General features: G+C 37.5%; 1 protein-coding gene and 1 long non-coding RNA gene across 11 annotated transcripts in view; one reads left to right on the top strand and one right to left on the bottom strand.

The window, feature by feature from the left end:
• LOC138933029 (phosphatase and actin regulator 2) overlaps positions 1-27961 on the top strand; it is a 213657-nt gene that overhangs the window by 164384 nt on the left and 21312 nt on the right. The gene's annotated exons all lie outside the window — the stretch shown is intronic.
• On the bottom strand, positions 11691-13180 carry LOC138933090 (uncharacterized). Its single transcript, XR_011446923.1, has 3 exons — positions 12403-13180; positions 12001-12079; positions 11691-11709 (listed from the first exon to the last, which is right to left on the bottom strand). It is a non-coding gene; the product is annotated as an uncharacterized lncRNA (long non-coding RNA).

Raw genomic sequence — 27961 nt, forward strand, 5'->3', positions numbered from 1 at the left:
TGTTATTCCTATGCTCATAAATGACGGTAATCAAGAATTCTCGCATCATTTTTAATATAAATATATATCTCATTTGTTCATTTTTATAATGCATAAAAATTATACATATAAATTCAACGTTACATAAAGTCCGCTTCGCAGGAGAACGAATCTTAATATCTTTCGAGCTCTGAGCACAACACGTATCCGGTTGTATACCGTCAAGAAAGTTATCAGTGTGCGATTTGTTCGGTATATCTCTCAAATAGGTCCAGCCCTGCCTCCGCCCTTTGGCATCCCCCACCGCGTCTTCCTTTTCCAACCACCAGCCGAACGCCCACGCGTCTTTTTGGCCGTGAGCGAAAGCGCCGGAGCGGTCGCAGTAATCCTACGTTTCTATCACTTGCGCGCGCAGCCGCGCGATCAGGCCGGCTGAGCGCAGCCGGCTTCGACTACTTCGGCGCGCGCCGCGAGAGACAAAGAGAGAAGAAGAGAGAGAGAGAGAGACGAGCACGAGTAAGTAGTAACGGACCGTCAGTACGGGGCACGCTCTCGCGAGGAGCGCATCTCATTCAAGAAAGGATACGCTCGCTCGCTATCTCCCTCTCTCTCTCTCTCATCACTTTCCATCTGTCTACGCGCGCAACTGGTGATCGATTCGCACTTCCGGCGTTGGTCGACTTCGTTCGATATACGGTGATTCGTCAAGGTCACTCGATCGAGAGCCTAAAATAGATCGTGTAACTAGCGAAATCCCAGCACACCAGGCGTGCCTGCATCGTTCATTTCTTCGTGGACCGCCATTCGCTCAGTGAATGTTAACGATATAATAAGATATGTCGAGTCTTTGCAAATCGCCCATCTCGATCTTAACGTTTCGTTGCGCCAATTTTGGTTCTCGCATAACGCGTCGCAAAGATCAACGGTGAGAGAAATCACGAGTTCAGTTTCGTGTAAAATCTGCTTTTTAATGTGAGTTCTTAATTTGATTTATTTATTACTATGCTTTTTACATATGAAACAAGCTGTCGTCGAACATACATTTATCGATACCCATCGTGTTCCGTTTATTAAAGTTATCCGTTGTGAGTCATTGTTTTTTTTAGCAAAACAGAACAATGGAAAAGTTCTGCATTATTTTTCCCAATCGTATTCAACAGCATTTAATAATCAGTCTGACGTAATGGACAAATAAATATAACTCTTGGAAACAATATTCAATGAACTTTCATAAATAATATTGAAGAGAAAAAACAAAAATATATATATATATATTTCATAGACGGAACTCGAATGCGCGATGAGGATGTAGGCGTAGATACGAAAGTTTTATAAATGAAAAGTGGCTGACATGGCAGCAATTTAATATAAATGTATGTATCGACTCATAAACAATTTATGCGTATTCTATAAACAATATCAAAATCTCTCCGCTGAATGCGATGCATCTAGTAGATCGCAAAACTTCAGTTTTTAATTTTCTCGCAAATATCGAACGGTATATTTCGTCCTTATTACAATATATATAAATAAGCTTAATGCAATATTCGTGATATCTAGATGAGGTGGCTATCGTGGAAAATAAAAGCAAACAATATAGCAATTACGAACTTGTATGTGTACGTCGTTAATACGTTTCAGTATTATTTTTAATGGCATTGTATCTTTACGCGCAAATTTTGTACAAATTCTTATAATCGCGAGCGTTCGAAACACGTGAAAAATTTCGCTGGCCGAATTCTTTACGCGTTAACGTTCGTTTCTACTTGTGAAACAGCTTTTACGGAGAATGCGATGTAAATTCCGGAAGCTCGTCTATGTAACATTCCAGGGAAAAGTTTGAAATTGCGCGCAGCCCTGCAAACAGTTTCGATCGATCGAAAACTTGATTTTAGATATATTGAAAACAAGATACAGTACACCGAATTAAAAAAAAAAAAAAAACTACGAGGAAATAATTTTCGAAAATAAATGAAAGAAAAGTTTTGTATATAAAAGGTGATTAATTCTTTGCTTGATTTTATCAATGAGAGAATTCTATATAAAGAAGAAAATTATCAGATAAAATTATATTATTTTTTTTTTCCTTTATTGTCGATACGATTTAATTATTTTTATAGTTTTGCAATATCTGTGTTATTTTAATAAATAATAACAATATATGTATAAAATGAAATTTCCTCTAAAATGTCGTTTAATACAACGCTGCGTTTCACAATAAAAGTGAACCATATGTAACTGGAGACATATTTAGACAAGGTGGGAAAATTGAATTGTATTTTTGAGAAGATTTCAAACTTTTACTTTTAAGCAAACTAATTAAGATTTGAAATTTTAAGACAAATTTTATTTCTCGCACGAGAAAAATTATTTTTTTGACGAAATCTAAAATTCATATTCGCGCGCGATTTCTTCGAATATTATTGTGTATCGATTCGCGAATCAAGATTATCGCGGCAAATGGAGCGAGTGTTGGCGTTTGTTTCGAGTTGAAAGAAGCTCATCCGGCACAGTAGGATTAATGACTGGGCGCGATTAAAAGTTTTCCACTGAATACAATTCGCGATACAGACGTGTCCCACGGCTTCTTTATCTTCGGTATGTAACGTCCGATTTAATGCGACACCCGTTATTTTAAGGTGCGCAACTAGTGATCGTTTTAAACTTGTATTGCAAAGCTGCTCCGATTACGCAACTATTGTAGTCGCCAAAATAACATCTTCTTTGTCTCTTTCTTCCTTCCCATCCCTCTCGCGACAAATCAGTTGGCGTTATTGCAGCAAGATATGAATCAATATAAAACGTCCATCGGCGAATATAGCGGTACGATATGAGCGAGAGAATTATTGAATCATGTAAATGCGAAACCAAAATATTGATAAAGGTATTTTATTTAAAAATATGCTTCTCTCTCTCTCTCTCTCTCTCTCTCTCTAATTCACTCCTGATATTTGATCTCGCGAAGCTTTTGTATAACATTAATCCGCTATTAGTTTTTATATTATTAGTCGTGATTTTATATCGCGCCTACATTCTCGAGTTTAACTCCATTACGCTGTTCGTGTCATCGCGATTTCGTGCCGCTCACATTTCATCGCGTTTGCATTTCTCGAATTCCACCTCGATCGTATTCGTGTCGCGTGTCACGACGTTACGTCACACATTGATAATCTGGAATTTAATCATGGACGATAATGTATTATTTTCCGAAGCTCTCGCCATGGCTTCCACGTGGATTGGTGGATCGATCGCTTGATCGAGTCCACAATTCTCACCATCTCTTCGACAAATCGATTCTCGCCGATATATTATCTCGGAGCGTAAATTATCCTCCGATTATCCCGTCCCGGATTCGTGTGATCGCGGAGGGAGAGAGAGTTGATCGGACGATCGGCGCGACGAGAGCACGCGAAAACGAAACCTCGACGGGAAGACATGAGCGGGGTCGGCTTCCTGGCGGCCGTGAAAACGTTCACGCCGGGCGGCCGTCGACGGCGACGCTGCGAGAAGCAGCAGAAGGTCCTGGAGCTTCCGCCGGGCTACGGGATGCAACCGGATGTTGTGCCCCCCTGGGACGCCGCGCCACCCATCACGCCGCCCGCCGCATTTTTGCCTCCGGGCTACAAAAAGGGCTTTCCAGGTGAGCAGCTCGCAAATATTTACAAATGCTCTTGCGTAGCGAGAAGAGATTTCGCGTACGGAGTGAAATGAGATTTTCCTAAAATGTACCTTCATGTAAGTAAAAACGATGATCGTCTTACATAAGGAAGATTTTATAGATACTACTACAGAAATATTTTTCTCTACTGATTAGCAGGAGAAATAGCTTGTCACGCTATTCTTGAAGAGAAAAGTTCTCTTTCGTTTAAATTAAAGATACAATATTTTGACATTTGCTTATAATATCGTTTGTGTTAATTTTTCAATATATATAGCGGAATGATGCAGAATGTAGCGAGAATAGCGTATCGAATGTTGCAGTGACCTTTTCTCAATTAATCCTTCATATAAGCGGATAATATCGCGAGAGGTAAACTATTGACCAAAAATTTATAAACTTTCGGCTAATAATTACTTCAATGGCATTACATGCATTGGCATTATACACGCTGTTCAATTAATTATACCGCATTAATTACATTATACTGCATGTTGAACTTCGATTATCGATTACGAGTTATAAACCAGCAAGCTGTAAGCTATTTTTTAATTTTTTTTTATCGATTAAATCTCTCACTAATAATTTAAATGCCACAAGAAAATTTAATTAAAATTTAATTAAATTTAATGCCGATGTGGATCCAAAAAATTTGGATTCACAATTCTTACTTTAACCTTCGTAAGGAGTACCTTATTTAGTTCGATCGCCTTTTATCGTTCGTTATATCGATTAAATTCGATGCAGGAAAATAGGAGAACGAGTTGTAAGGCGATAAATAAGCGCGATAAAGCCCCGTTATTTCAGAGAAAAGAAGGTGGATTCGCGAGGGGGCAAGATAATACGGGGGATTGAAGAAAATCGTTTAAGCGAGACGCTTCCAACGATATCGTATGTGTATACGTATCGCCCTCATTTTCCGCGATGTTTCTGGAATCGTGTTATCGTAAATTATCTCCAGGCAATACCGCGCTCCTTGCTTAATCCCTATTGCGTCTCATCACCGATGTATATGTCGCTTCAGTTCAGGTTCTTGTTTTCTTTCTGCGTCGTTCCTTAACCGCATCCTTTCCGCATTATAACACGATTGTTGTAGCAAGAATGCAACACGTGCTTTTTTTTTTTTTTTTTTACTTCAACGGATTTATTTATATTCTCAGAATTAACGATGAACTTAATGTCGTGCTATTTACTTTATTTCTTTATTTATTCTTTTGATCTCTTTTCGCGTACCTCTAATACTAAATAAACGACAATTGTTTATTTCGCTCCCCCTTTTTAATTGCTTCGATATAATTATCACACGGATTTAAACGGACCGATTAACCATCGCTGATTATGAGAGAGATTTTATCCCGATTTAATCCAGCGACTTACGACGCCGCGAAAATAGACTGTAAATCCTCGTCGCCGGGAAAGGAGATTCACGATCTGAGTTTTAGTCGCGTGACTCGATTTCCACGGCAAAAATTTTATCGAAAATTTTCCGATTTGCCAAGCAATTGGCTTCTGGCATTGCGAGTATATCGGAACGACGATAGAAATGCTGTTGACCTCGGGGCAAAGTGGCAAGGGACGATATTTGCAAGGGGAAATAGAAGTTCAAGTTCATTGGCGAAAGGAAATTTTCTCGTTACCACTCCCGGGGCGAGGATCTTATTCGCAGCTCGTGTGAACTAAGGTTTCCCTCGAATCGACAACCGCAAATTGAATGGCACGAATGAAGAAATTAATGACTATATTTCACATGTTGACACAATAGAATTCCAAGCTTTATCGTCGAAATATTGTATTTAATTGCATATTAAAAAATTATCAATGTCATATATATTTATATAAAGATTACTTAACGTTCCAAGAAAATATATAATCACGAAGATTATTAAATTAATTTAATATCTCTCAATATTAGAGAGTTTTAATAAAACGCTAACATTGACATTTTTTTTTTCCCCCCCTCTATGAAGATGAAATATTCTATGAATTTTAACGATCTCCAGTTTTTCTTCAAATTTTTCCGCGACGTGAAGCGATAAAGCGCGTACGAGTCCCCGAATAATTCGCAACACGTGCGAATGAGCCGACAAGATCTCGGCCGAGTAGGCGATTAGGTCGAGGTCGGCGATTCTCTCTGCGGTTGGCGCCGTCCTTCCCTTTCCCTTCCCTCCCTTCTCGAGGCTGCTTCAAATTTACCGAGATTATTAACGTCGGACATGATGACAACTGGGTCGAATTTTTCATTGATGAATCATGAGGCGCCGTTCGCACGTTCCTAGAATTTCGGAGCTCGTGCGTCCCAGTTTCGTCACGTTTTCCCTCTCTTTCACGTCGTCTCTCTCCGTCCGACACTCTTCGAAATCCGCGTCCTTCTGCTTCTCCGTCTGTTATCTCATTCGCGGCATTGTCCCTAAAATACGACATCTGCATTGCCGATGATAAATATGCGCGACGTTCGCTTCTTCCACGCGCTTTCGTTTATTTACAATGCTTTGGGCGCGGCCAAAATGCGCGGTCAGTCGCGTCCCTCTCCCGCGAATAAAATCAGAATCGCTCGATGATGCCTCACTCGGATGATTAAATTATACGGAAGTATTGCGGGATCAAATCGTTAGAGATTCTCCGCTACTAATTTTAACGAGCAAAACAAATAAATTGAAATACACGAGAAATTATATATATCTAGATTTTTATAGGTAAATATATGTTTTTTTTTTTTAAATTGTCGATGGACAAATATAAAAAAGATACACGTTGTTTCATTTAATATTTCCAGAAGCGTAAGTAACACGAAATCCGCGGGAGTAGGTGGCATAAAAAAGTGCTTTCATGATAACTCCTTATGCGAACAGCGTGCTCGCAAACCACCGACATGGATTATGTTTTGTCCTTGTTTCGTGCTGACACCAAAATCAATATCGCGCATAGATTCCAGAACACTCGAGTCTTTTATCAGTCCGATCATTATTATGATTATATTGTATGCGAAAGGCTCGATCGCGGAGAGTATCGACGTACAAATTTCACCGATATCGCTCGCATAATTCGCAGACATGATAAATGAGCTTTCCGTGCTCGCACGTAGATGATATCCGACGTCATTACATAGGCTTCGTTCAACGCTATTTATTTTATCAATACCTTAATCCCACGCCTGAAATCCATAATGGGTGATAATTATATTACTATTATATCAGTGATGTAATTATCGATTATAAGAGAAAGTATGGAATTAAAGCTTTGTAATTTTTATACACTCTTATTGCACGCTAATTTATATATATATTTAAGATGAAGTGAATATATATTCAAGATGAATTTTAATTATAAGAATCTTTTACATCAAAATTATATTATTGATGAGAAATAAGTGAAGAGTTTAAAATCTATGTATTTTTCAAATCAAATTTATTCCTACGTTTTTCGAATTGCATTGTCGCGGACAGAGGTATAATCCAAATGTGACCTAATCATTGAATCATTTTATTTAACTTGTGCCCTTTTCGCTGATCGGTAATTTTTTTTTTTAGCACGTTTATATTTAAACGAACCAACGGCCAACTCGTTCTCGTATTTTTAATGGATCAGATAAAATTTATTTGGCAATCCCAGCGTCGCGTCGTACGAATTTTTTTTTATCGCCCACGTGGAGATCTTGCCACGCGCGGAAAACAGCTGATTATTGACGTTATACTACACATAAAGCTGTTCGCGTTATCGATAAAAAAAATAAAAGTAACTGTGATATATCCCAAATATTGTCGAAAAATATCGTCCAACGAAATAATATATTGACACAATTTTTCGATACAATGATATTGTAAGATAGAATTCGTGCAACGATTTTTTCTCACGCTCCGCACTTTCAGTGAAATGGCCGTAATTAGCACCGTAATTACTCGGATAGCTGGGTAAAGCGCATAATTATCGCGCGATAATTATTGACAAAACTCATTCGTAGGATTAAACTAATTCGGCAAGGATATGAGCACTTACTTCTGAAAGATGTGCGGAAATTGTTTCTAGTTTGAAGTAATTCAATAGCAACGGAATTTCTAGCTGTCAGTGTTTTCGCAGCTTGTTATACTTCGTTAATGTAGTTACTTGAATTCATTCCATGTTTATCTTACACTCTCTCGCTATAATTATATAAAATTTAACTCTCAACTAATTTTCAAAAAAAAATTGTAACAATATAAATCTATTAATTTTAACTTATCGCGAGCTTCTAACGTAAAGTATCTAATTATAATAATTGTCAAAGTTATCCAACCTTCTCCACGGGAACATAACAAAGTTATTCATTTCTTCGGATAGAGTATTATTGTAAACACGATATGTAATCATTGTGGGAGGACATTTGACAGTTTGAATATTCTTATGCAAACATCCGACTATATTCTGCACGTATGCAAATTTATGGTAGATTAAACAACTCGTGCAGCTGACACGAGCTTAATGATAAGTAGAAAAGCAAACATACCGGTTTATTTTTATGACGATGTAACAACCTTGTATAGGAATCTCTCGTTATAATAGTAATGGATAGCGACACGAGGAGCGCATTCTCGCGATTCACACTCGAAACGCAAGGAATTCGTTATTTTATTGAAAAAAATTATTTATCGATTATGAAGTGGCACGTATAAAAATCTCACGTTATTTGATATTGCATGAAAATTCTGATAACTTATTGACCGATTATCGCGCGTGAAATCCTGAAAAAAAAAATCATAAAACCAGATGGTTCGGCATTACTAGATCCGATAGGCATTTATCATCTGTTTTGTAGTCAACTTTGAACAATCGCGTTTAATCAATCGAATCGAATTAGCTTTGGAGAAACGACGCGCAACACAGGATCCTAAGGGGGATGACACGTAATCAATCCAACAATACTCGCATAACGGGCGTTTATGAGCAATGCCGGCATCACCTGTCAGATTACAATTCCATGAGAGCTAATACCTTCAAACCCCTTTCATTCGCTCTAGTGATTTACGTACGCGTCTAACACGCGTCGGTTAATTCGATGAAACGCGTATGCGTGCGTGTGTATAGCACCCAATCAATACATTAGCCCTGTAATGTGTCTGCCCGAGTAATTATACGTAGCCGTAATCGATCGATATATCGGCCGCGAATAATCTGCGGAACCAGGAGGCGTCGCGGGAAGACGCACGAGAATCGGTACCCGCGCGAGGTGCGTGATATATCGATTAATCGATCCACGCATTGCCGCGATCACGCCGCGACGCGACTATCACGTTTATCGACCAATGCGGGAATTAATCTCGCAAGCGCAAGAAGGAAAAAACGCAATAATTTAATTTGATACGCGTATTCCGCCCAAAGCTACGCCCGCAGCACTCACAATTAATTTGATGAGTTCGGTTTGGTTATTTCGCGTTCCAATTTATTCGCATTTCACAGATGACCACCCCCTCTCTTCCGCCCTCGCCCATCCAGAGTGTCGGCTGACCTTATTTAGCGCGAAATGAATTTAAATTAATTCGTTTGATTCGCATTCACACAAATACACGCGCAAATAAATGGTAATTCATTTTTATTGAACGTGTCGCGCGATAATTATGAGCCGGCTCTTGTCTCGCGCATGCTTGTGTTCGTCGATAAATAATTTTCCGTTAAATATGTGAGAAAAAATCTCGGCGAGAGGCCGAAGAGCGGTCGCAAAAAAAGGCATGTCGCGCTGTTAAACGGTTAATTAAACGCATAGCAAAGGTTTTATTAATCTAAACTTAATAGGCAGCCGTCAGCTGTTAGGTATTACATATCGTAGCTGCGTGGACGAATAAACGTTGTCGCTTTCGCTCTGTCGATCTTCGATACTTTAATTGAGCGTCACATTACTGAGTGTTAATAATATATTGGATGATCCGAACGGAAAAAAATCAATTGTAAAACCGAAGAGAAACCAGAAGACTGCTGGAGGGAAACGTGTTATATCCAAGAGAGGTGAAATCTCAGGAAAAATATAAGAAAATTCTCTGTCTCTCAGCAGAGTATCAAATCTGTTTATGATTTTTTTTTTCAGGATTTCACGCGGTTGTTCTTATAATACACAGAATATATAATTGAAAATTAATCACATAAATAGACTTCTGTTTCTCTGATATCGATTTTTTATATGTCATATCACGTCATATGTCATATCAAGATATTTCTGAGTCCCGAGGGGAGTATGAAAATATATTTTCGAGCCCCCTTTTTTCATTCTCTCAATTACTATCTCTTTTGTTTCCATTTTATTCAAAAATATTAATATAATAAATATATAATAATTACGATATCTCTCTTAGTCTCACTCTTTCCCTTCGACCTGTTCGGCATGAGTGACCCTACCGGTAACTATTAGCGTTTTCGAGTCAAGCAAGTTTAATTAGATTTGAAAGCGATTAAATTCAATTTGCCATAAATATTATGTTTGACTAAAAAATAAGTTTAATCTGATTAATATAAATAATATAAAGCGCATTTCCCGTTTTTGACGCTATTTTGGCTTTAAAGCGCAAGATCTTTTGCCCTGATTAATCAATCAAACGCTTATTCAAAGTATTTCATTGATTAATAATTTAATCTAATAATTCAAGTATCGCTAATAATTCACGATGAAGTATATGATTTATTAATCGATCTCAGAACGATCAAACTAGCTTCATTCGAAAAGGCTATACCTTATCGCCGGCATAGCTCTCAGGTTCATTAGAGTACTCAAACCTCCTCATCCGACAAACGCCTTCGATAAGGTGGAGATGCCATCGAGGAGGAAAAATTTTTATTTCAATTTTATATTATTAGAATCCATCAGAAATTTTTAGATTACATTTAGAACATATTAAAAATTAGATATAGGTGATAAACAAGGATTAATATTTAAAAATATACAATATAATGTTTATACCAGTTAATGGTTATATTGTATAATATTATAATAATATATATTGAAAATACATAAAATATACATACACATTTATACATATCTTGTTATATTATATTGTACATATACTAAACATATAAATAATATTCTATTATATTATATATTATATATTATACGAAAATGTTCGAAATACTTAACTTAAGAGAGTTTTAATAGTCCTAACAATTTTATTATTGCTGGTTAAGCCAACGGGAATCTGGGATCATCGAAATTTCGGGACGTGCCCTAATCGCGCACCCTAATCGCGTGTCCTACACGCATGCCCTAATAGAATGAACCGTATGTTGCTTCCGTCGAGCCTACCTTTTGTTGATCCTGGCCATATTCATTATGGCTACATCTAACCAGAAATGCTTCAATCTCTGTCAGAGATCAATGAGGGAAATAAATTCTTTCTGTTGCCGGCTAATTATTAACGCCGGTGCATGAGCGTAATTTTACGCTCGTTTACGGTCGTGAAACATTACGACCGTTTGTCATGCATCGTTTTATGACTTTACTTTAATTAATATAATGCCAAATTATCCATGAAAATTAATTGATTGAGAAATTTTTATATAATAATATACATTATTATTTATAATAATATTATATACAATTTATAATAAAATAAAATTAATAAAATATTTATATTTTATATAATTTAATAGATTGATAATTTGGCTTTACATCAATTAAAGCAAAGCTTTAATTAACATGAAAATATTGATGAATGGGCTATACGAAATTAATATAAAATCGGCGCAATATAAGGATACATTATTACTATTTTATATAATTCATAAAATTACTAGCGCCTTCTTCATTTGACAAATTAAATAAAATTTATCAATTAAAAGAAATATTTTATATCTTTTTCAAATTTTTGCTTTAATTTATACTTCAAATTATACCTATAATATGTTTTAATGCACATTAAAAAAAAAATCGAGTAAAAATTATCTCATTCAATCTATTTTAGCCCATCCATTTCGAAGCAACGGATCTATTTACAATCTACAATCTACATTTACATCTATAATATCTACGAATCCGTTACCTCGAAATAAAATTAAGTTCATCACTCACCGGCACGCAATGCGCAACAGCGGAGTTGATGGTCTTGAGGCTACGTTGTCTGTAACATACAAATATAAATCTCAAATTATAACAATATTCAAATTATAATTAATATTACGTACGGAATAGTTTACATCCGATGCGTCCAATACTAAACACCTCTCTCTCTATATATATAGAACAATCTTATAAATTATAAAAAGACTTTTCTTCACTTAGAAACTTTCATCGAATTTATATAAAAGTCTTTTTTTTTAATTTTCTCTTGTTTATTTCAGTCAAATAAAGAGATCAAATTAATGCGCGTACGCGATTTTTAACAACTGATATGCAAATAATAAATACTCACCCTAGGGTTGCTCCGCCGGTGCAGGATGCCTCTCCTAGGCCTCCTCCTCCTCTCAGGATGCCAGGGTCGCTACGTTGATCTGTAACATACAAACAGAAAATCCAAATTGTAACAGCGTTTAAAATACGTAAATAAAATATTAGATAAATAAAATAATTTTATAAATTTTGAGAAAAAACACTACTAATAACTAAAAATTCCATATAAAACCGTAATCTAATAGTAGAAACTTTTACAAAATTATAGCTTTTATATAAAATCTTTTTCTCTAATTCTCTCTTGTTTAAATCATAAATAAATCATCAATAAAAAATCAAATTACTATTTGGCGATTAACTGCTTGATTTAAATTGCACGTACGCAATTAATAAATAATTAATATACAAGTAAAAAATTACTTACGACAGAGTTGTTCCATCGGTGCCCGATGCCTCTCCTAGGCCTCCTCCTCCTCCTCCTCTCAGGTTGATTCACCCGCTTTAAACGGCACTCCCGCACTTTTATTAAAAGATTACTTCCGCACTTACACGCGCGATACTTTGAACGACACTCCCGCACTTTCGAATTTCGGTACGATCGAAGCCCGCTTCACGTGAGAATCATACTTGGAATCGACAAGTCGGGAATTCACCGATTACTTCGAGCAAAGGTTAAGCGGAAGCGGAAGAAGACGAAATCGATCGATGGAATCGACGCGAATGGGGTTCGCTCGACTCTTGACCCGCGCCTGCTCCCATCGAGGGCCGACTAGAACTTCGTTAGGAACGATTTCATACGAACCACCAAGTCTCTATCGTACAGACTGAGCCGGGTTTATCGTAAGGCTGATAGACGGGTCGAGAATGAAGATACCCACCTCCTAGGTGCTAACAATCTAGATCACTTCGAAAGCGGGAGATCAACTTCTCTAGCGAGCGAAAATCGAACCTAATTAATACAGCCGACTCCTCAAATGCCAAACATGTTAGTATTGCTACAATGTGCTGTTAGACGGTACAAGAGAAGGGACCCATTAACGACGATTCCAAAACAATCGACCGAACTCTAACCGATTCGGGCCGAACCGTTCGTCGGAGCAGAACGTGCCCTCAACAGCCGATTCTCGAACCGAAGTTCAAGATTAACCGCGCGAACATGCATCTATACTATGCACGAACATACGTTGCTACGCGGCCGGCATTCACCTCAGTCGCGATACTGAGGCGTTTTAACGTTGCCCCTATATTAATATATTAAATTTATTAATACATAAATATTTATATAATATATAATATTAATATAGTATTAATATTAATTGATATTAATATAAAATTAATTATATTAATAGGTATTAATATATTAAATATTGCAACGCTGAGGGATATCCCATTTAGTCGGCAACGAAGTATGATCCTCGATTACAATCGTGAAAACGAGATAGAGGTCCAACGCGAAGACGCGACGACGCGAAAACGCGATACCGCGACAACGCGACGCATCGTTGCTCGTACGGCACGATGACGGCAACGACGACGCACGTAATGTGCGTTCAACGCACAAATGCGCGTGCCACATACGAGCCATTGTACGACTCGTGGCAATGCTGTGTTGACACGCGACGCGAAATACGCGAAAGCCGTCCGCGGCACGTTGACAGCACCAACGATACGACGAGTCGTCCGCGGCGCGATGACAGCTCGGTACTTGTGGTTTTCCCTTCGCACTAAACCTTTAGGATACTTAGGATCTTAAAGCGCCACGTAAAGAATTTGACGGAGCGTCTCACATCACTGTCTTTCTGTTCGAGTGTCGTCGCGTGAATGATAATAAATATCGTAGGAAAGGAATTTGTGACGTAGCGTCTCCCACTATTACCGTTACTATTCGAGTATCGCCGCGCAAATCATAACAAGACGTAAGACGTAAACAATAGAGCGCTACACGCCACCAAGGCCAAATACCTTGTTAATGATAATACACTGCCGAAATATTTCACTTACTATAACATATAATATATATATATACGCGGAATATATTAAATTATATAAGTATTTTTTAAATTATAAATTAATTATTTATTAATCAATAGGTATACTACGAAGCCTTTCGTTAAGTTAATTACTTGATCCTGCGACTCGATTATTTAATTGCGCGTTCTCAATCCGAATCATATTTAGATCGTCGAAAAGTCGAATGATAAAGCATCGGACAAAATATATTTAACTTTAAATATTGTTCAAGAAATAATTATTGCTCGTAAAGAGAAATAGCAACAAAACGATAATTTATTACATTTTTTATTTCTGTCACTACGTTTGTCGCTTGATTAAATGAATAAATTACGCGAAATACCCGCTTTGAAATTTATTGTTGCGATATAATTACGTATGATTTAACGTATGTAAAAGATAATTTATTATTAATTATATTAATTGTAATTATTTTTCGGCTTGATCGCGTTTGAAAAAGAAATTTGACGGCTTACACTCTAATGTTTACGCCACCACAAGGCTGAATATTTTGTTATTGATAATATGTTACCGAATATCTCACATACAATATAATGTATATATATATACGCGGAATATTAAATTATACAAGTATTTTAAATTAATTATTTAGGTTAATTATTTATTAATTGATAAATGTATCACAAAGCTTTTCGTTAAGTTAATTATTCGATTCTGCGATTCGATTATTTAATATTTAATTGCGCCTTCTCAATTCGAATGATATTTAGATGATCGAAAAATCGAACGATAAAACACCGGACGACAAAAATATATTAAATTTTAAATATTGTTAAAGAGAAATAATTATCGCTCATAAAGAATACGTCGCCAAGGCCGAATACTAGATTATTGATAATTCGTTGCCGAAATATTTTACGTACTGACATTATATATATATATATATATAATATTAAATTATTACAAGTATTTTAAATTAATTTTAAATATTTCGAAGGTAAATTTTTTCGCAATTCCAGCTTTTTATTTAGAGTTCTGAGTGGCATCCCACGAGGTATAAAAAGAATTATTAATTTCTAAAGAAATCAAAAATTTTTGAAAATAAAAGAACATTAAATTAATTTTAAATATTTTAAAGATAAATTGTTATGCAATTCTGACTTTTATGGGTAGCGTTCCACGAGATATAAAAAAAAAAAAACTCTTAATCTCTAAAGAAATTTTTATGAATTAAAAACTCTTAATTTCCTTATAAATCAAGAATCTTTTTTCATACCTCGCGGGATATCGCGCGGAACGCGCGTTATACGCTAGTATCTGAAAAATCTGATTTTAAAGATGAAAAATGAATCCGTTGGATTAAATCTTTTCCGATATTCATTTTTACTGTCATACTTCTGAGATATTTCTTCATACACATGACGCTCGAGGTATTACATACATAGGCTCCATTATTTTGCAGCTGCGTAGGTGTTTTCGCTCTCGGTACCTCCATATCCGGTACCTTCTCGCGGCATATCGTACATATTTTATAGATACAAACGTTGACAGTACCTGTGCTTACCATATCATGCCTCTGGCGGCTAAATGGCCATTTGCGTTTGAATCGAAATAACAATCGTTAAGCCTCCGGGTGTCGCGATATCTATTGAATGCGCGTGCTCGGTGGATTATAGGGCAGGCAATCATAAAGGCGACCGGGATTAAAAATCGATAACGCCATTCTTGTTGTATTAAGAGTCATTTATATGTAAAAAAAATTATCTGTGAAAATTGATAAGAAATTTTTAATTTTTAAGGTCATCTCTATTTAATACGATCGTATTTATGCACGGAAAAAAATTTTAATTAACTTATTAATGCTACGTTTTGCGTTTGATGATTTCGATCATATTTTAATTCACGCAACGAACAACGATGTAAGATGAGCGACACTTGAGTTAATTCGAGTCGCGAATCGTCCCGGTTACTTCGTTAACCACGCGTTATTCGCAAACACGTCTGATAAAGCGGCGCAGCGTTTTTTTTTTTTTTTTCCTCCCTTTGCGTACCGTTTTTGCGTAATACCTCGCGGCAAATGCGAGGTGCAACATCTCCCGTCATTCATACGCGCAATTTCGCGTAACTCTTCTCCCGTGCAATTTTATTGCCCGCAACCAGATCGTTGACGTTGGCGTTTTATGTGCGTTAGTGTACGTGGATGCTGTGCGAATGTTATAAGCGCATATTCACATGCATCTGCACTTCGCGCAATGTCAAATGGCACCCTGTGGTTTACGAGTATCCTCGGTAAACGCGCACAAAACGTGAAAATTGCGCGACACAAAATGCACATTGTCGATGAGATTCTAATGCCCGACGCTGTCCCTGCCAGAATTAATATAATCAAATTAATAGCTGCAGACTTTCTCTCCATCTCGCGTTTTAATGCGTCTGTCTCATTCCTATAATAATATAATTATATTGATTTATTAATATTTTAATATCTATGTCTATTAATAATTTTATATGTAGACAATTGTTTTGTAAATTATTCTGAACCAATATCAGTTGCAGCTGTTACATATATTAAATAAAATTATTAGAAATTTTAATAGAAAATAAATTATATTAATAGAAAAGGAGAGAAATATGATATATTTAAATATATATATATATATATATTTGCATATTTTATTGAAATCTGCAATAATGCCACAACTATGAGCATTACATAATGAAATCGCTATCCACAGAAATATATGTAATATTATGAAATAATTCTTCGACTCGTCAACAAGTGACTCATAGAATTGCCAAGTTAATCTCGACAAAATTGAAACTGTGGACAATTATTGGTCTCATTGGCGGACAGGGAATGATGACTATACTGCTAAATTAATGTCGCAGCCGTCAGTGGTCAATCATCTTAAGCCTGCGCGGGATGGACATGAGATTTCGAAATAATTTTCGCGTATGTAAAGTATACTCTTGCGTACACACGCGCAAAAGTGAACGTTTGCATCGAGAAGGAGATTGTTCGCGCATCTTGCTGGCTCGATTGCAGCCACGATAGCGTAACCGACATCGTCCTTATCGCGCTCTCCTAATAGCGGAGGCTGGCAGAGTTTTAATTGGAAAAAAGTAACTGGCGAGTAGGTCATCCTTTTTTCGCTCTTTTTAACGACACTGCTGCCAAAATTCTCGAGGAGAATCTAGGAGTTACCGGAAACTCGCGAAAATATCACACACACACACACGCTGTAACTCGTGTGAGTATAGATGCTCTTTATAAGATACTCAATCGCACCCTGAATTGAATTCCTCGATTTGAATTAAAATCATATAACGATCCGACAGAATTGATAATCAACGAATTTATAAAAATCACAATCCTCGGAGCGCGAATGTATTCTCTTTCTACTATTGTATTTTACGCGTATACATATACATATTTATATATATCTTTTTTTTCTGTCTCTCTTCCTCTTTTTTTACACCGCAAATCGCATTAAACGTTTTTCTTCGTCGCAGCTGTTTCCAGCCGGAACGCGATAAAAAGGCACCCGCCACCCACACGCCGCATCGCCGGCATTAACCCGCACTTTGTTGAATATCGGGGATCGCCGAGTCTCGCATTGTAGTCCGGAGGGTCCCCAGATGCGAGACGCGCAAAAAGTTCGACGCAGAGAGCGAACTGTGAAATCTCGGTATGAAAATAGTCGGCGGAGAAAAGTATTGGTCGGAATTTAACATCCCCAATGCGCGACGGCGTCGATGCCGCAATGGCAATTTTTTTTTTTTTTTTTTTTTTTTTTTGTTCGTTTTATCCGCGCGGATTATCTCCGCTGGGTGCTGATGTGGCTCGCGCGCTGTTTCACCGACGTATTACACGCGCACATATTCATTATTGTTGCGAAAATAAATCTACTCAAAGCTGTATCATGTTGTTCGACGATGAAAAAGGAAAATGTCCCGCGTAGTTTGTTTTTCTATATGATTATGCGTTTCCAAAGCTCTTTTAAAGCTAATACGCCGAAATGAGATCGAGTTTAATAAAATCGTCCTCATGACTTATATCATTAGTGATTCGTGAGAAATTGAAGATTGTATTTTAGATTTAATAAGAGAGATAAGAGGATATATTTATTATATTTATTGTATATTTACAATCGAAAATCGAGAGGCACTCGTTTGTCCAACAGCTCTCATATTTAATTTTATGCGCGTCGCATTGTAAATGTGTTTACGCATTCTCGTGGATCCTGTGGCGTAATCTCTGTGACAGGGAACATCGATCTTGGCTGAATTTTTTGCATCTCGTATACAGAACACTTTGTTTAAATCTCATCTCGTGTTCTGCCAGCTGCAGAACGAACACGTCTTATTCCGAGCGAGGCGTTTAGTTCTCTAATTGCTGCTATTCCAAGACTAGCGTTCTCGTGCGCTACCAATTAAGTTTGAACGATGACAGATGCTGCTGAATCGTAGATCGGACGTTTACTTTTGAACGATGGTGAAAATGCGACGAGACATAATGTTCAAATAAGAGCGCGGTAACGTTTCCTACTAATAAATCATCTTAGCTTTCAGTTCGTCTCGCTTGAATTACTGACTATCAGGTCTTCGCGCTGTCTTCAAATTATTTAACACGGATTAATTGTAGTTGATCTAATTCGTGTAATTGCGAAATTATTACGGATGATTGATTACAATTTATTTCAGCCGACCGTGACGTACTTCGAAATTGCCTAATGGAATCGCGTAGGAATTGCGATGATTTATATGTTATTTAATTAACATGTCGGGAACAGCCATAATCAGAGGAAATCTGTCAATCCTCCTATATTCTCTTTATTACATTTCTCTGCTTACTTACGTTAGCGTTTCATAGTTTTCTATTTCTTTTCACGGCATATAAGAAACTGGACTTGCTCGGACAAGAAAAAGCGCGACGATAAACGCTGCGATTCGCGCATCCAGCTATTATTCCGTACGATAGAACGAGCGGCTTGAAATTTATAATTGCTTATCGTGCGAATCGCAAAATGCGAAACGCAATTAACTTTTTGAATCGATTTAATTTGCCCTAGCAAAGTTTCTTCCTCTCTCTTCGTCTCACTTTCCAGCCCGCCTTCCTGTACATGTCAGCTGATAGTCTATCCGCAAAAATAGTTTTCCCTGCGGCCTGTCACTACTGTCGACCAATAACGCGGTCTTTCTCGCGTAACTGGCTTTTATCACGATCTCTCGTGACCGATAGAGAGAAAGAGACACGATGAGACACGTACTCGCAACACGCGATACATACCCACGAATGACGTTCCAATTGCGGTGATTGCGACGGATATGTAACTCTATATCGACGACATGGACGACTCTATCGAGTCATCCATAATAAATAGCGTTTTCTTTTGTAATCAATGCACGGCTGGGGCTGTACTCCGGCAATTCGCAACCAGGTCAATCCGGAAAACGAAATTGTGCGCAATTAAAATCGATCGTTTTTTGCTATCAAAAAATGTACCCGTCTATCATATTTCATACCATCTATACGGAACAAAGGAAAATGCTACTTTTATTTCAAATTTTCGTATCCAATCTTCTTGGTAATCATTCGCTAAAAGCTACATCGATGTATCGTTTGAAACTTTTATACTGTAATATTCTCTCTCACACAGAATTATTGACGTCTCCATTAAATCAGAATTTAACGCAGCATCAATAAAATATTAGAGCAGCGAATTCGGAAATATCCGGCCTTTTTTAGCGACGGATATTTACGGCTACTAAATTAAAGATGATTACATAATAAATAGAGAAGCTGGACAAATATGTCCGACAGAAGCTCTTTATAATTCTCGGAATGAATCTCGCGTTATCATTGCATCATAATTATTTTTAAACTGTATCCACACGAATTATTGTCACTACCGTGGGAACTATTTTGATTATTACGCAAGAGGCTCTTTGACACGAGGAACGCCGATGCGGTCACATACTTTTCTCGTGACGCAAGACGGAAAAGCGTTCCCAGGTAGAGGCGAAAATGTGGTCGACGACCTCATGCGGTGACGCACGCGGATAATCTCGACCGCCAAAATATTATATGTCTTTGGCTCGTTCCATGAAAACCGTCCATCTTGTGCATGGGCGTAAGGGGTGGCGTGAGGATATGAGAAAAGACGATGTTTAACTTTGGTATAGATCCTTTAGGGTAGATTCTACTGACGTGCTAACCTGCTGGCATGACGAGAGCCGAGGATAAGACTTACGTGAGAGACCGAGACTGAAAATAAGCCCCCCTCGTGTCGGTGAGAAAAGAATTCTGTTCACTCTTATCGACTCTGGGATTATTTCAACTCGCGTGTTCTGGATGGGGCGAGAATTACATAATAATTTTATATGCGAGAGAAATAATATATAAATAAGATATAAAAAAATAGATATATTTTTAATTGCAAGGATCACGTAAGATTTTGTGCGATCCGTGAAAGATATGTAAAGATCAACTCGAAATGAAAAATAAATTAAGAGAATGTACTATGGGAAATATTTCCTATACTTTTGAAGCGCTTAAGCTCTTTAGATTGTAAGCTCTTTAGCTACGTTTTCTGAAAATTTGCTGAAGATATAACGTAACTATGAAACAAGCCTTTACAACATGCCTGACTGAAAGCGTTTCCACTTGGCGACGCCGCGAGATAATTCTAGCTTTATCGAGGAGAGCTCTCTAACGAACTTGATGTTTTGAGCGCGCTGGTAACGACCGAAACTATATAATAATCGTGCAAAGTGGCGCTTCAAGTATTTTCTGAATTTGCGTAGGTAGTAAAAATAATTTTTATATCTTATGAAAGCAATTACAATGGGTATCGTTGTCCGATATTAATTTGGTTAGCATTCTATCGAGTTTCCGCGATGGAAAAGTTGATCCTGAATAGATTAAAGAATATAGTCGGCGAAATTTGCCGATTTAAATCCACGCGGATCTCATTTCATAAAATATTCTTTCCACGTGTGTTTCATGATGGGAATCCCGGGAATGATAACTACCCGGAGACGTGTCGGTCGGGGTCGAATAACACGGACGAGTCGGCGAGGGTTTTCGTCCTGTAATTCCGTTGAGATTACTTGCCCTTGCAATTTCACCTAGCACGGCGCTGTCAGTGAAACTGAGCTGGATAAAAATGATAATCGATGAATATTTTCGTGGATACGGTTTTCGCGCTCGGTCGTGATGAGGAGCATTATTCGCGTCTGAAAGTGCTGGCAATTCTTTGTATATCACGCGTATCATCCCAGCGGGATGAAAAGCGACTCCTGTTGAAATCTCTTTTACGCGTACATTCTCTTTGCACGTCAAGTCGACCTTGCAGCTGCTAGAAAACGCATCCGTTCGTTAAAGAGAGCTCTTTCCATCCAGTAGTTTCGTATAATCGCTGTAATTACGAGTAGAAGATTCATCCGTACGTTAAAGAGCTGTCTTTTACGTTGCTGTGATCAAGAATTCCCGCGAAAATATCCTTGCGTTTCGCAAAATTAATATTATATAAAGGTGAATGAGTGAATCGCGATATAAAAGACAAATATGTTATTCGAGAGAATCGAGATCGAAATCGAGAAATTAGAAGAAAATATCATCGGTGGGATAAAATGTCAAATACCAAAAATATCTACACAAATTGATGCAAGAGTTGAAACTCACATATTACGATCATTTTTCTTTCTCACATACACAAAAGTGACGTGACGTAGCCTCGAATGGTATAGCTCGCGACGAGACGCTCGTTTGATTACGTTATCTCGTCGAGTTGGCGTATTCATTTTCACGAACGCGAACACGATAGTGGTACAGTTGCAAAAACAGTACGGTCTGTGCATCTCGCACGTTTATTTTTTATACTCGAACCCGACCTTCGTCACGACACGACTAAAAATAGAGTCCGCTCGTCAAAAATAATTGAGCAGTGTCGGTTCTTCGTGACAAAAAAAAATGCGAACATTAAACACATTAATACCGCGATTAAATGTACTTTACAATCCATCTAAAGAGAGTTGTTTCGTTAATACGATTTAAATTGTAGCTGCGGTCGAGCTCGATCGTATCTACCTCGGATTAAACGAAATCGCAGCCGCGGTTTAAGGATGTATCGAAGCTATGTATCTTCAAATAGTACAATATTGATGAAAATTGGTAAGGTTGTTCTTTACGTCTTTCCAATGTGCTAAAAAAAAGTTTACATTAAGTCACTAAATCGTTAATAAGTTATTAGGATTTTAATTTCCAGGTTTTTTTTTGTTTTTTGTTTTTTTTTGTATAAAATAATAGGCTCATCAGTTTTTTATTCTTCTGCTATAGCTACAATTGTTTTTTATTTTTTTTTTACATTTTTGTTGTGGAAGTTTTTTTTCATACATACGTTTAGTAACAATTTTATTTTTCCAACGATAAGTTGTAATATTTTCCAACGCGACATGTCAGCAATACAACGTAGTCGCTAATCTCACTTTATGCAACTCTTTTATTTTATAAAGTTAGATTCAGAGCATTTTCATTCTCAAAAGTTTTATCATATAAATAAGAAAATTCATAAATAGAGCTAAAATAATATTGGGAAAGTGTAAAAGAATATCTTTCTACAAGTAAATATGTAATTATCATATCATTTGTGTCATTAATATTTACTTTTATTATACAGAGTGTCCTCAATTTAAATGGCAAAACTTGAAGAGCGTGTAGAGGATCGAGAAACTAAGACAAGAAGTTCTTTGGAGGTTTGCTCGTTTTTGCTCCATTTTAGAGAAAATCGCAAAAATTCAATCTCTTATTGTCAGTTGCTCTCTTGAGTTGATTGGCACCGAACAAACTTTCTGCTTCAAGGTTCCTTACATATGTAAACACTTGATGTTATCCTTTACGGTGCCAATCAATTCAAGAGAGCGATTAAGAGACCGAATCATAGATGCGATGCACCAAATATCACTTGAACAATGTCTAGCTGCAATTAACGAGGTCAGTGCTAGATGTAATGCTTGCATTGATGCAAGAGGGCAACGTTTTGAACAATATCTGCATTAAATAGATGATAACATAAATAAAATGTAAATAAATAAGTAAAAAAATGAAAACTTGTTTTGTTTCTTTTTTTGTGATTCTCTCCAAAATGGAGCAAAAACGAGCAAACCTCTAAAGAACTTTCTGTCTTAGCTTTTCGGTCCCCTACGCGCTCCTCAAGTTTTGCCATTTAAATTGGGGACACCCTGTATATAGGACGTAGATGTTCAAAAATTTAAAAATTCGGGTACTTTTGTCTAGGATTGTATCTCCAATACATCTTTAATCGATTAGGTCGTCCAACTTTCGTACATATGGGCGATATTTGAGTTTGCTGAATAAACGTTCGAGGGATCTCTTGAAAAAGAGATCCCTCATGTTCCTGCATATCGTTATGTTTTAATGAGCGTCCCTCCGGATATTCAAATGTATTCCGGAGTCCTTGTCGTTTCTCGTAAAATTTCGCCGCACTTATCCGCGGATTAATTGCGCCGTTCTGAGAAATTTTTAATTCCATCGTAAAAATGAAAAATAATCTGCGTCTCTATTTCGCTTAAGATTATGTCAATGATTTCGAAATCTCGCGCAGAAAATATATTAAAATATTTATACAACACGCAAAGAAATGAAAAATTATTTTACATTATAATAATTCAAACGAAAGATTTGATTAGCGCGGATATGCTAATCGATAACCAGCGATTATGTGCGAAAACCTTGCGACTAATTGGACTGCCGGTAGTCTAGGAATAGTTTGGAGCAGCTGGCCGGTCGCGGAAGGCGATTGAAGAAACTTCCGGTCTTCTTTTCCCGGTAAAGCTTTCTCTGTAAATGTAACCGAAATTCCAGACTGCTGTGTCTCGAAGATCGTGGGAGTTAGAGCTGCGAGAGAGACGGTGGAGGAAGAGGAGGAAGAGGTCGAATGGAAACGGTTCAAGTGGCTCTTCAAACTCGAGCCTTCGTAAACAATGCTTCCTTCCTCCCTACAGATAACACCAACCGGTTATTACACACGTTGTCGACTCGAATCTGCAGTTTACTACTTACGGTTCGGATAAAGCTCACGGCGAATAACAGTCCCGCTCTCTCGCGTACTCAATATCGTCGTCTTTCAATAGAGAACCTATAACATCTCTTAAGAATTCGCATCGCTACGCTCAATTATGGAGGAAACAAAGGATAAAGTAGCGAACAAAAATTGGCGAACGAATATTGTTCTTATACACATACATTTCTTCGTTTTATGCTTTCTGTTAATTTCTCTTATCGTGTATCTCATCGATATCGCGGTATTCTATTTCTTCGATTATACAGGGTGTCCCCAATTTAAATAGCAAAACTTGAGGAGCGCGTAGGGGATCGAAAAGCTAAGACAGAAAGTCCTTTAGAGGTTTGCTCCTTTTTGCTCCATTTTGGAGAGAATCACAAAAAAAGAAACAAAACAAGTTTTCATTTTTTTACTTATTTATTTACATTTTATTTATGTTATCATCTATTTAATGCAGATATTGTTCAAAACGTTGCCTTCTTGCATCAATGGAAACATTACATCTAGCACTGACCTCGTTAATTGCAGCTAGACATTGTTCAAGTGATATTTGGTGCATCGCATCTATGATTCGGTCTCTTAATCGCTCTCTTGAATTGATTGGCACCGTAAAGGATAACATCAAGTGTTTACATATGTAAGGAACCTTGAAGCAGAAAGTTTGTTCGGTGCCAATCAACTCAAGAGAGCAACTGACAATGAGAGATTGAATTTTTGCGATTTTCTTTAAAATGAAGCAAAAACGAGCAAACCTCTAAAGGACTTTTTGTCTTAGTTTTTCGATCCTCTACAAGTTTTGCCATTTAAATTGGGGACACCCTATATATATAGTTTTGGTGTAGGAAGGAAGCAAAACATTTCCGTGAAATGGAATTTGCCGGTATTAGCTTTGAGAGTTTCATAGTTATTTAGTAAAAGTTCATTTTAAACTAGGTGTGCGAAACGCGCACGTGTGCTCCATGACTAATTGGCCGTTCGTATCGGAGACGACCGAGCTTTTTAAAGCGTGTGAGCGACTTTGCGCTATAAAAGGATCGTGAGAAAAAAAGGTGGTCTTCTTCTTGCCCGACGCGCCTCGTATAAATAGCTTCACCTATCTATCAAGCTTGCGATTCTTAAAGCGCTCCACATCGTAAAGCGCACACTGAACGGATTTACGAGATGCGTGATTACGCAAATATTTCCAGCCACTGGCGCCGTATTGTTGACATCCTCAGCTGCAACAAAAATATCAGTATCCGTCCGTTGACGTCACGGATACGTCACGTTGATATGTCGTCGCTGCGACAACGTCACAGATATATCGCTCGCATTCTCGAGACGTCACTTCGTCTCGGCACGAACAATCTTACTATCGAATAGCATTTTTATATTCTATTTTTTTTTTTTTTTTTTATATTCTCATTATCTAGCAAATTAAATACTGAGAAAGATATATCGTGTGTAATTCTTCGTATGTGTAACGAAATATTTTTATCGTGATGTATATTTGAAGAAAAAAGACCAAAAACAAAAAAAAAACAAAAAAAAGCTCTAACGAAAGATCACTGATAAAGATCTTTTGGGAGAGATTCTATCGGGTAGAACGTACAATCTTGATATCACAAAGGTTCAACAATTAACATAGAGCTCTTCTATATTCTACTTTGCTTCGCGCCGCGTGATTCTGACACGAACGAGGAAAATGAGAACATACCCGTTTGTAATTTCTCATTCGCGGTAGCACACGCGCGCGAAACGAATCTCTTCATTATGTAGCTCGTCGCTGGTTTGCGGTATAATTTATTTCTCGTTCGTTAACCGAATACGGTCCCGGCAAAGAACACGGCACAGAATCAGCAGTGACAAAGAAGCTCTCGCGATACGCAAAGATCGCGCAACAAAGTTTATGCGTTTCTCATATTGCGACATTTTAAGTGCAATGCCAAAGGCGTGATACAGAGGCCGTTTCGAAGGACGTATAATCCCGTGTGAAATATCGCAATATTGTATTTAGAAATAAATAATAATGCCTTGCATGGATTGAGTACGTGATAATGTGTGACGTATCTAAAAAATATAATTTCTCGAAATACTTCGTGTGGAATAAATTCTGATCGTCGCGACCGAAGCAAAGCCGAAAGATATGTTTTCGAAGAAAACGAGCAGTATTCTTCGAATAAAAAAAAAAAAAACCTTGGTTGCGACAAAAGTCTGCTATTTGTTTCAATCGCGCTATAAACCTATATATGTCACGGTCGAAGAGCTCGCTGGCACACGCTGGTTCACGCTCTATAAACAATGCCATTGCTTTAGGCGATTAGCTAAACGTTGCGAATTTATGAAAATATATATTTGACCATGCGCTCTCTCTCTCTCTCTCTCTAAAATAAACGTAACAATCTGTGCTCTCAGAAATTACATCATACTAATTAAGCAAACATCGTTTCTTTTTTTTTCCACACACTATATATATCACACACATCTCCAATTAATCTCTCGAAAGATCTGCTTTAAAACTAGAAGGTATTGGGTGATTGCATAAGTTCGTGCCCGATTTAAATATAAACTTCAATAGATTATACAATATTTTAGAGATAACACTTTTATTAATCAATTATATAGTCTCCATTCTTTTCTACAATGGTTTTCCAACCATCTATAAGCTTATCGATTTCATTTTTGAAGAAAGAACTTGGTTTTTCTTGAAAAAAGTTTGTAAGGTGGTTTCCGACAGCTTCCTCGGAATTGAGATTCTTGCCATTTAAACTAAACTATTCTGCAAAGACCGGAACAGATAAAAATCTGAAGGCGCAATATCTGGAGAATATGGCGGGTACTGCAGAATTTCCCATTGCAACTCCTGCAGTTTTTCTGCAGCTTATTCCTTTCAGTCAGAAGATGCGGCACCCACGTATCAAGCTTGGAAATGTATCCAAGCTTTTTTAAATGACGAAAAGCGGTTGAATTATCGATGTTCAGCCTCTCAGCAATATCCTCGGTTGTAATCCTTGGGTTTCTTTCCACTAAGGCATGCACAATGTCATCATCGATGCCAGAAGGCCGTCCAGAGCGGGGTTGATCCTCCATGTTGAAATCACCATTTCGAAATCTGCCAAACCACTTTTTGACTGTTCGGAGAGCAGGAGCGCGGTCCAAATAAACGCTTTGAATATTTTTTTGTGCAATCCCAACACTCTCACGCCTTTCCGAAATTCATATAGCATTACATGCCGCAAATGCACCTTTCGTTCTCCATTTTTAATGATTTCTCTTATGCACAAATGGACTTATCTGAACAATGTCTGACGCTAAATTGACATAAGACAAACGTCATCTATTCGGTATAAGCAACAATTACCACACGAAAACAATAGAACTCCGCCATGCAGCAACTTAATGCCATCTATGAAAATCGGGCACGAACTTATGCAATCATCCAATATTTTGATTGTTATTCAGGAAAATATAAAAGTAACGCTGTCATTTGGCTAGAATAGAATTTCTAGCTAACTTTGATGGGAAAACATTTTCGCGTTCACAGTCAATTTAAATTCCCGTGCGCTTGATGCGCGCCGGAAGTTGAGTAGCGTGATGCAAAAATCGCATCAGTCATACGCGCGTGCTCCGATTTTTTTTTCACCCTCGTGCGGTTGTTTTCGCGTGGGGGTTTTCGTCGTAACCGAAATTCCTTACGCGTAACGCCACATAACGGAAATATTGCCAAGGGCGAGCGGCATGATTCTATTCATAGATACGTTCGTTGTGTCCAAGTTCCAGATGCATCAGCCGATATGCGTTCGTGTGTGTGCCAGTGAGAGCGATAGCGCGTGCACTTGGCACACGTTCACGAGGATCAATGTGCGACGATTGGGTGTGTGCGTGCATCAGGACGTGTAACGCAACTGAACTTGGACGTTGGCATGTCGTAGGCGCACTTGACAAGTT

Source organism: Polyergus mexicanus, unplaced genomic scaffold, assembly GCF_030449975.1.
Source record: "Polyergus mexicanus isolate NDT 795.1 unplaced genomic scaffold, iyPolMexi1.0 SCAF_1, whole genome shotgun sequence".
In the NCBI taxonomy this organism is placed as follows: Eukaryota; Metazoa; Arthropoda; class Insecta; order Hymenoptera; family Formicidae; genus Polyergus; species Polyergus mexicanus.